The sequence below is a fragment of the Onychomys torridus genome, chromosome 2 (genome assembly GCF_903995425.1).
Source record: "Onychomys torridus chromosome 2, mOncTor1.1, whole genome shotgun sequence".
NCBI lineage: Eukaryota > Metazoa > Chordata > Mammalia > Rodentia > Cricetidae > Onychomys > Onychomys torridus.
Genome location: NC_050444.1, coordinates 13,150,042 through 13,157,345, shown reverse-complemented (window position 1 = coordinate 13,157,345; position 7,304 = coordinate 13,150,042). Strand labels below are relative to the sequence as shown.

Genomic DNA, 7,304 nt, shown 5'->3' with positions numbered 1-7,304 from the left:
AGGCACAAAGCTACACAGAGAAACCCTGTCTTGAAAAACCAAAAAAAATAAAATTAAAAAATAAAAATAAAAGACCTGGAGCCAGATATTGGGGTTAAAACTGAGTGATCAGGCGGGCGGTGGTGGCACATGTCTTTAATCCCAGCACTTGGGAGGCAGAGCCAGGTGGATCTCTGTGAGTTCAAGGCCAGCCTGGTCTAAAGAGCGAGATCCAGGACAGGCTCCAAAGCTACACAGAGAAACCCTGTCTGGAAAAAAAAAAAACGAAAACAAAAAACAAAAAAACAAAAAAAGCAAAACAACAACAACAACAACAACAAAAAATACCCCTCAAAAAACAAAAACAACAACAAAACCCACCACCACCACCACAACCACCACCACCACCACCAAAAAACAAAACCCTGAGAGATCAGAAAAGCAGAAATAAACCAGCCATGTTCTCACCACTTGGAGATCTTCAGTCAAAGAAACTCAGTTCCTGTATACCCATACCTGTATACCTTTCTGTTCTGTATCTGGCTTCCTCTCTCTGCCCAGCTACATCTCTTCCTCTTCCTGCCCAGCTGGTCACTTCCTGTCTGTGTGTACAGACCTCCAGACCTCCATGGTTAGTGCTGGGATTAAAGGTGTGTGTCACCATGCCTGACTCTGTTCCCAGTGTGGCCTTGAACTCACAGAGCTCCAGATGGATCTTTTTCTTCTGAGTGAGAGGATTAAAGGCATGTGCTACCACTGCCTGACTTCTATGTTTACTCTAGTGGCTGGCTTTTCCCTCTCATCCTCAGATAAGCTTTATTGGGGGACACAGATAAAATATCACACAATTGTCCATTTTGTGTTGCTGAAACACAGTACCTGAGGTGGAATAAAGAAAAAAAATCTATTTGGCTCACAGTTCTAGTACAAAGAGTATGCTGTCAGCATTTGTCAAAGGTTCCATGTGTTGTCACAACATGGAGATGACATCATATAGCCACCACATAAGTAAGAGAACTCACATATGACAAGAAAGGAAGCAGAGGCCCTGTTCCGCAGACTTGAGAAACACCATTAATCCTCTGCGAGGCTGGAGCTCCAGGACCTGATGACTTTCTAGTGAACTCCATCATGTTAAGGTCCATCTCATCAACACCACTGCACTGAAGACCATGCTCCTAACACACAAACCATGTGGGGACAACCCATAGCCAAACTACTGGCAGTCAGAAGAACAGAGTCTCACCTTAGACCAGGCTGGCTCAACCTTGTGGTAATCCCCATCCTCTGAGTCCTGTGACTATGCTCATCCCATGAGTAGTTTTTAGGGATTGTTTGGGTTAATACTGTTAGCCTTTCTGGGTTTCTAGCTTCTTCAACCCCAAGTCTGTGCTATGTGAGACAGACAAGAAATCCCCAAGACCCCATTGAATTCAACAATGAGATGTTAACTCTTCTCTAGGATTTAATTTACAGATACCAGAAATACCAAGCTAACCCTGATGTGCCTGCTGATCCACTTTCTTCCCCTATTTCTCAGAGCAGTGCTCAGGGTTCATGGTGTCCCCAGAGTCCATCCACAGTCTGGACCTTTGTATTCAGGGTGGAACTCAGCAGTGCTAGGTCGCTGTTTGGGGAAGTGTACAGAGTTCACTTCTCCACTAGTGTTCTGGTTCTCCTGACCCACCTACACAGCATCTGTCAGCATGACAGAAACGTCGGAATTCCCGTGACTGTTTCCTCACTTTCCAGGTGAGAAAACTTAGGGAATTAAGGGATTTCCCCTAAGTCATCAAACTCAGATCATCAGGCTTGGTGACAAGCTCTTTACCTGCTGAGCCATCTCACTGCCCCTGGTTCTTTTAAATGGAGTCATGGATTTTTAAAAAGTCTTTATTTGAGCTTGGTATGGTGGCACACACCCATATTTCCAGTACTCAGGATACTGAGGCAGGAGGACAGCAAGGTTTTTATTGTGTTTGTTGTTGTTTTTCAAGACAGGGTTTCTCTGTAGCCTTGCGCCTTTCCTGGACTAGCTCTGTGGCCCAGGCTGGCCTCGAACTCACAGAGATCCACTTGCCTCTCTGCTTCCCGAGTGCTGGGATTACAGGCATGCGCTACCACTGCCCAGCCTCAAGTTTTAAACCAGGTATTAAAACAGACTATGCCTCAAAAAAGTTAAGAAGGCTTGTCTTCTACAGCTATGTACCTGAACATTTGCTGACAAAACGTAAGGCTCAGAATTGGAGAAGGAATAATCAGAGGCTTTACTCAGAAAAAAAGACGTTCAATGGAAATGTTTTCTTTTGCAACAGGAAAACTACCTAGGAATACCGCCAAGAGAAGATGCCCAACATCCCTGTGGAAAACAGGAGTGGCCATGGTTGTGCACACTGTAATCCCAGCACTCCGGAGGCTGAGGCAGGTGGATCTCTGTGAGTTTGAGGTTTACAGAGTAAGTTCCAGGACAGGCAGAGGTATGTAGTAGAGTCATGTTTCAAAAAGCAGCAACAGAAAGCAACAAGAAAGGCATGGGTCTGCAAATGTTCCCAGATAATTACATAACGAAAAATAACTACAGATAAGATGAGATTTTTGTGGGTTTTGTTGTTTGTTCTGAGGCAATCTCAAGTAGTCTGGGTGCACACCAGCTTAGTGCAGGCAAGGCTGGCCTTAATCCTTGATCCCCCTTCCTCCACTCCAAGTTACGGGCTTCCTAGGTATGCACCACCACATCTAGCCAAGATGAATTTCCTTCCTTCCTTCCTTCCTTCCTTCCTTCCTTCCTTCCTTCCTTCCTTCCTTCCTTCCTTCCTTCCTTCCTTCCAATTTCAAAGGTACTTTATTTTTTCTTCAATAAGCTATATTTTAGTGAATACATGATTCTTTGACTTGGAATCACTTCTAAGTTGATTTCGAAACAATTCCGTGATTATTGTAGCAGCTGGCATGACTACTGATCTCTCCATTCCTTTGGGGTGACTCTGCCAACAGGAGACAGGTTCATTCTATGCCAATTTGTGTTGCTGTATATGTCCATGTAGAAACACAGAAGAGGACTCACCTGCTAATATAATACTTCCATATTTGTCATGGAAATTAGGTGCCCATTTCTGGTGGCTCTGCCTTACCACCACTTGCTGAATGCTTCAAACTTGGAGACGGCTTACTGCATTTTTGACAAAGGGCAACATCACGGAGAAGAAGATGAAACTGTGGTGACCACAGCACTGCCTTGTGCAACTTCACCCCAGCTACCCTTGCAAAGATAAGATGTTTTTTTTATCATATTGATTTCTCAAACATTCACCACCCTGATTAAATATCAACTAGTCCTTTTCAAGATCTGACCACAGAGAGCCTTAAGCTAAGATTCATGCGTGAAATTCAGGGGTTCTGTGAACTTGGATGGAGAAAAGCTGCCATTCCTTCCATTATGAGTGCAAGCCGGGAAACACAGTCCTGTCAGCAGCCCGGTGGGTGTGCCCCGGTAGAAAAGCACAGCTGTTTTCATACACCACAACTATTGAGGTATAGAAAAGCACAGATGTTTTCATATACCATGACTATTGAGGTAATTGAGAAAGAGCACATCACAACCATGCTGGTTTTTTGTTTTATTCCTTCAGAATTTTTATTTATTTTGGCCACTTTTATTTACTTATTTTCTAGATGCAGAGTTTTAAAAGGGGGGGCTGTGTTTCTTACTGTGGCAAATCGAACATTTCCTGAACATGAAGCGCTCTCTCCAGCTTCCTTAGCACCGTGGTGAGGGCCAGTGACAAAGGCTAGTGCCCTCTGCCATCGCTTGAGTCATATTCAGAGACACTTCCTGTGCACTGAACCAAATGTGAAAAGTTAATGAAGTAGAACAGAACGGAACAAACACTAGTGTGTAACCGAAATCTTTTAACTTCCTGACCAACTCGAAGAGGTAGAAATACGCTCTGCCTGAATTGTAATGGTAAAAAGCTGTGGAGATGGCTCAGTGGTGGAGCAGATGTCTGGCCCATGTAAAGCCTTGGGTTCAATCCCCAGGACCACAAAATCAAATCAAATCAAATCCTTTCAGCCATTGGGATATTAGAAAGAATTTAAGTATTTGAAACTATTCACTCAAGACCACATTAGAAAAGACTTGGTAAATATTCATAACCAGAATAGTGCAGTAAAGCAATAATCAACCAATAAATAGGATAAGTGAATTATGAGCCAAAGCAAGTTACTCTTTAAAGAAGATATATTTATATTTACTTGTGTGTCTGTGAGTGTATTAGCACATATATCTGGGTGCCCAGGGAGGCCAGGAGAGGGCATTTGATCCTTAGAGCTGAGTTTCAGGTGACGATTGTAGGCCATCTAACATGGGTCCTGGGATTTGAACTCTGATGACTGACCTCATGTTTGAGCAGTAAAGGTTCTAATTGCTGACTCATTTCTCCAGCCCCAAATAAGTTACTTTTAAAAATGCCAAGACAAGGGTTGGGGATTTAGCTCAGTGGTAGAGTGCTTGCCTAGCAAGCACAAGGCCCTGGGTTTGATCCTCAGCTAAAAAAAAAAAAAAAAAAGCCAAGATGAGCCAGCCATGTAGCACATGCACAGAATCCCAGCGCTTGGGAGGCAGAGGCAGGAAGATGGCCACAACAATTGTCATGCAGATTAGTTGAGCTGTTCATGAGGCCTCAACTCTACACAAAGAAATACAGGAAACTAAGGAAAAATAGCCTTCCCCAGGGAAGAACACACCAATTGGTTATCCAGTGCCAAATGGTCAGCCCTGAAAACATATGTACAAGTAACATACAGACTGACAGGTTATATGTAGGAATATATATGCATATGCATATATGCATGTAACAGCAATTAATGAAAAAAGAGGCCCTGAATTTGAAAAAGAGCAAGGAAGGGCATAGGGGAGAATTTGAAGGGAAGGAGAAAAGGGAAATGAGAAATGTAATTATATTATAACTTCAAAAGTTAAAAAAGGCCGGGCGGTGGTGACACATGCCTTTAACCCCATGCTGTAATTATATTATAACTTCAAAAGTTAAAAAAGGCCGGGCGGTGGTGACACATGCCTTTAATCCCAGCACTCGGGAGGCAGAGCCAGGCGGAGCTCTGGGAGTTCGAGGCCAGCCTGGTCTACTGAGCAAGATCCAGGAAAGGCACAAAGCCACACAGAGAAACCCTGTCTCAAAAAACCGAAAAACCCCAAACCAAACCAAACCAAACCAAACCAAACCAAACCAAACCAACAACAACAACAAAACAAAACAAAAAAAACTGCATGGAGAGGGCTTGAGAGATGGTGCAATGGTTAAGGACACATAGTGTCCTTGCAAAGGGCCCGAGTTTGGCTCCGCGCATCCATGTCAGGCAGCTCACAGCTAGCTATGATTCCAGCCCAGGGGATCTGACTCCTTCTTCTGGCCTCTAAGGACACCAGAACTCTCATGCACACATGCATTGCTGTTTAGTTCAACATAATTTGTATATCCCCAACTATGGGAAAGCCCAGCATTTAAATAAGTCATCACAAGTGAATTTGATGTTGTAGCCAGTCTTTTGTGGATTGTAGTATCTCAACAATAGAAAAGATAGCCGGGATTATATACATACAAAATCTTACCCATTTTATATTGTTGAAAGGGCATGTGTCTCATTACTCATTTATTATGGTTGCTGGCTGTTTAGTCTGTGTGTCTTCCAAGGGCATATTAGCTCCATGACACTAGCCCATTTCCTGTTCACTGCTGCAGAACAGGGCCTGGTACACAGCAAGTGCTCAGTAAGTGAACCGGTATAATGACTGGGTGTATTTTCCTGTGTAGACTGAGCACTTAGATAAGGTGACGATAGGACCAGGCAAAGGAGACCATGGAGAAAGGTGGGTCACGATTGATTTGACCCACATGAGAAGAGTGGGGTGCTCTGAAAGTCGCAGGGTGCTGTTATGAGCTGGAGATCATACTAGGACATGCTGAAGAGAACCCCAAATGATGAGAACGGGGAAGAACCACTGGGCTTGGTTTTGGGGTGGAGAGAAAGCAGCTACAGCGAAGAAAGCGGAGTGGGATCCCTTCCGCCCAGGAATGACTGGCCAAGGGGACAGTGAGGAAGTCTGCCAGTGATCGGAGCAGCTGCCCGTCTGCTGGCGGCACCGTTAATTCAGTAGAAAATGCGCTCACCACTGTCTCAAGAGGAGGAACCCTCTCAATCATCTTTTGTTCTGAAAACAAAGAGTCCCCAGTTTCATGGGTGTCCCAGGGAGGCTTCTAAGAGCTGGGCTGCACAATCAGAACCAGGCTGCGGTTCTGAAGCCCAGTTCTCATGAGGAGAACCAACTCCTGAAAGTTGTCCTCTGACTCCCATATGTGGGGCATGACACACTCCACAGTAAAGAAGTATAAAAAAGAAAAACGAGTGAAAAAAAACCACCTTTCTTAATATTAGCAAGTATTTATTCATGTTTAGGTAATTTTCTCATAACTAATAAGTTAGGTCTCAAAAATATCCAAGCATTACCCTTGATGTTCTTTCCTCTCTCTTCGGCTTGAATCTGACACCTGGACATAATCAGCCTCTGATATAGCTAAACATATGGGAGACTCCTTTTAATGTGCTCCATTCAGCTTCCTTTGGTACCAATCCCATGGCTTGATGCCAGCTCTGATTCCTAGCCAACTGAATTCAGACTCCTTCAAAGGACAGCCAACCACAGCATCATGGCACACATTTGAAGCCCTCTTGTGCCGTACCTGGATGCGCAGGTTCCGTCTGCACCGAAACAATGCTCGTCACTCCTTTGGTTTAGGTGTAAGTTGTCCCCAACCCGTTGTGTGTTAGAAGCTTGTTGGGAGATGATGTTGGGCGATAGTGTGGAATCCTAAAGATGTAGAGTCTAGACCAGGTTCATGTCTTCAGAAAGCTGAAGCAGGAGGACCACCAGTTGAGGACCAGCCTGAACGACACAGTGAGAGCAGAGAAATGGTGGGGTGAGTCAGAAGTCCATGGGACATTGTGGGGCTGCTAGCTAAGGAAAAAGGTTAAGGTTGTTCTCACAGGACTTCTAAGCTCTCTGAGTGTGAGCTGTGAGTGATCCCAAACCACGTGACCTCTTCCTTTAACACATGCCCTCGTTCTGTGATGGTCTTTGTTATAAAGCCCTCAGAGCCGACAGTGTGCTACATGGATTTTCAGTCTATCAAGCTGAGCTAAATGAATACAACAACAACATCTCATTTGGGGTATTTTATTATGGTAACAAAAACTGGGCTAACTAATACAGCATGGAGGGTAGCTTCTGTAACCAGACATTCACAGAA

The 7,304-nt window shown here is 44.2% G+C and overlaps 1 pseudogene; it reads right to left on the bottom strand.

Moving 5' to 3' along the window:
- Window positions 1-2,932: 2,932 nt before the first annotated feature.
- LOC118577267 lies at window positions 2,933-3,173 on the bottom strand (annotated as a pseudogene).
- Between the last annotated feature and the right edge of the window lie 4,131 nt (window positions 3,174-7,304).